Consider the following 3479-nt stretch of genomic DNA (forward strand, 5'->3'; position numbering starts at 1 on the left):
AGTTCACATGCCTGGGGCTTATCGGGGTGTGGCTGATGCCATTCTGGGCATTGGAGAGAAGGAGTGGGGCTGTTTCGAGTATTTGGGGAAAATGAGCAAACCAATTAAAAATAAATCCTGGACATGCCATCTCCCCTCCTCACAGTGCCTGTCCCCTCTGGATTGTTCCATTGTGAACTGTTAGGCTTGGTGTGACTTGGACCAGTGAGGATGCTGGTGGCTCAGGCCAGAGAAAGAAAAGGGAATCAACCAGAAGGGGACAGAGACGGTGTCTGTGAGCCAGCTGTGCTGTTCAAAAACATATTCTTTTATTTTTTAAGTAAACTTCTTATAGAAATTGTGAATGCATGTACTGAAAAGTGTACACATGTTAACTGGGGAGCTCCATGAATTCCCATGAAGTAAACACATCTGGGGAACCAGGGCTCAGAGCAAGAAAAAGAGCATCGCCAAGCAGCCAGAGCCCCCTGCCCATCCCCATCCTCCCCCATCCCCCCCACCTCTGTCCTGACTTCCAACATCACAGATTGCTTTTTTTCTGTTTTTGAACTGACAAGAACATTGGGCTCCTTTTCCTCAGCATTAAAAAGATCTCATTTCCTCTCCCTTTTCCAAGAGGCAGGTTGTAGGATGCCTCTCCACCCAGTTGGGTTGCAAGGACAACGCTAAAGCCTTGGTGACCTGACATCCCACCGGCCGTGGGCCCCAGACGCCAGCTCTCTTGCTCCGGGCGGCCTTGAATGAGCTCCTCTGTCTTGTAGCAGAGTCGTGCATGGCCTGGTGCCACCTGGAAGACCCGGGAGCATGGAAACAGGAGACCAGCGCAGGCTGCAACTGCAGGCTCACGGGGCGGGCGAGTGAGACTTGGACAGACCTGCTATATTCCCTGCAGAGCAGGAATTAGATTTATTTCCCTTAATCAGAGTCAGAGCCCCCGGCCGCAGGCTACCGAAGGCTGGGCCTGTTGTGGGGAGACGTGTGGCCCTGGAAGGTGGCTCACGAGAGCTCTTACTGAATACATCTCTGTTCTGAAACAGAATAAAAGGAAATACAGCCCTGGGGTCATTTCCTATAATAACTCATTAAGAAACAGCCATCCATAGGTTCTCCAAGTGATTCCCTGTTCCATTTCTTTCTTTTTAGTTTGAGCCAGTACGTGGGACTCTTCACTTCCTGTGTCAAATACTTTTATCCCAAATTTAACTTCTTGAGTTTTAGAGAGTGCTTCATCTTCTATTATATTTTGCAGTTTGGTAGATAAGATGATGTCTTCCTTTGGCTTTTGTTTCTTAGGTTAAAGGAGCTAATACCTTTTGCCTCTGTGTGTGTGTGTGTATTTTTATAATAAGCAGTGCTGTGCAACCTTTCCCTCAATCATCTTGGTTCTCCAGGCGTATTTACGATGATGACATTTTAAGCAATTGATTGAAGCAAAGACGCTGGTAGAAAATAGACTCACATTTTAAAAGACCCTCTCAACACCTTCTCCTGGTGGAGTCTGTTCTAAGACCTCGCAGACAGAAATGTATTAATAAATATAGGTGCATATAAAATGTGCCTCTGGAGAGAGGCACAAAAGTGAGATGATGCTGCACATTCTGTCTTGCAGCTCGTTTTTTCCCCTCTGACTGCACTGTAGCTGTTCTTCACGTCAAGGCCTTGGAGCTCCTGGGTTCTTTTTAAAGACTGCCCTCGTGCTCATGTGGTTGCCGCTGCATATTTACCCGGCCTCCCTCTCGGGAGATGTTTAAGTTCTTTTACGTGTGAGCTTTTACAAATAAGGGCATAAAGAAGGAAGAAAAGCCTTCTTCGTGTTTCTCTGTGCGTTTCTATATTCCTGAGGATAGATTCCTAGAAAAAGAACCAGTGGGTCCAAAGGTAAGTTCATAATAAATCACTGCCAAATGTTCCCAGTGTGGTTGTATCAATTTACACTTCCCGCCGACGGGGAGTGGGAGTGCCAGCTTCTTCACACCACACCACCTCTCAAGCGGATCCACCTTTTTGACTTTTGTCAATCAGATTATTTTTTTAAATGGCATTTCCCCTGGCATTTGTTTTCTAGTGAGGCTGTGCGTGTTATTATTGGCCGCCTTAATCTTTTCGTCCTGGGCTTATTCATTTCCTTTCTTTTTCTCTTGTTTGTTTGCGGTTTTCTTATTGACTTTTAAGGTCTTCTAATTAGGGGCACAGGATCATTTTAAAAGATGGATTTAGAAAAAAAATTCATCGTGATCCACATTCCCGGCTCTAACGCTCCGTGAAGGATCAAGTAGTCCTTTTTGGCACTGGTTGAAGGCTTGGGTTTTCTGCTTTGTTTTTATTTAATTAGGTGAAATTTTCCTCCTGGCTGGTGAGCCGCGGCTGTCTGTAAATGTATTATGATCTGTGCAGCACGGGGTGGATCGTGATGTGAGGTGGAAAGTGAGCCGTGCCTGGCAGGGGCTACAGCCTGCTGGAGCTGATTATGGGGGACGTTCCATGAGAAGCGGGTCCCTGGCCTTGCGTCTCTTAAAAACCGTGGTCTCTCGTGTGATTAGTGTCAAGGCACGTGATGGGCAGGAGGGATCGTTCTCTGAGCCGTCTTGGCAGTTCTGCTTCATCATGTTGACTCCACTGGCATTTCTCACATCAGTCTTGCGCCCGAAACTCCTTTGGCAGGTTCACGTGGATCTGGTGTTCTTCTCTTCACGTCCAGAGCACGTGGAGGGTTGCCACCTTCCATGCTGGTAGACAGCCCGAGGCTGTCTGTTCACAGGACACTTAGGGCTGCCAGGATCAGGGCATCCAGGGATCTGTGTCCTGTGGCCACTCATGACAGACACAGGCCCTTGACCAAACCTCTTATTGGGCCCCTTTGTCCCTACCAGACCACTGTCACCTCCTCTAGTAGCAAAGGGTTTGCTGCTTTTGTCTGTTCTGGATGAGAGTCCCAGCCCCAAATGCCACTGTGTTGCAGCTGTCACTACTCCCTGGATACAGAAAGAAACAAATAAAGGCCAAGGGAAGGGTGCTGATGGTTTAGAAGTCAAAATCTCTGTGGATGGAGGTCTGAACACTCGACTGAGAGCTGTCTCCCACCTGTATAGCATAGAAACAGAGGGCTGGATCTTGAGGGTGCCGGCAGCCGCTACATGCACCCGGGCCTGGCTTTTCTTCCCCACGACATGCATCTGACCTTGACGTCTTCTGAGCTGGCTGTGGGAGCATAGGTTATACAGAATGTTGGGTCTGTCTGATGGGCAGCTGTGTCAGATAATTCTGACATTGTGCATCACCGTGTACAAAGTCCTAGTGCCCAGGAGTTCTAGAAGGAAGCTCTTACCTGCTGAGGCTGCCGTCTGAAGTGTTGGGCTATGTTGAATTGTTGCTTTGAGCCGTGAAGAGTGATTGGTTTGGCTCGGCGCCTATAGCTCAACCGGCTAAGGTGCCAGCCACGTACACCTAAGGTGGTGGGTTCGAATCCCCAGCCCGGACCC

The sequence above is a fragment of the Otolemur garnettii genome, unplaced genomic scaffold, assembly GCF_000181295.1.
Source record: "Otolemur garnettii isolate 467f Iridium unplaced genomic scaffold, OtoGar3 scaffold00001, whole genome shotgun sequence".
Lineage (NCBI taxonomy): Eukaryota > Metazoa > Chordata > Mammalia > Primates > Galagidae > Otolemur > Otolemur garnettii.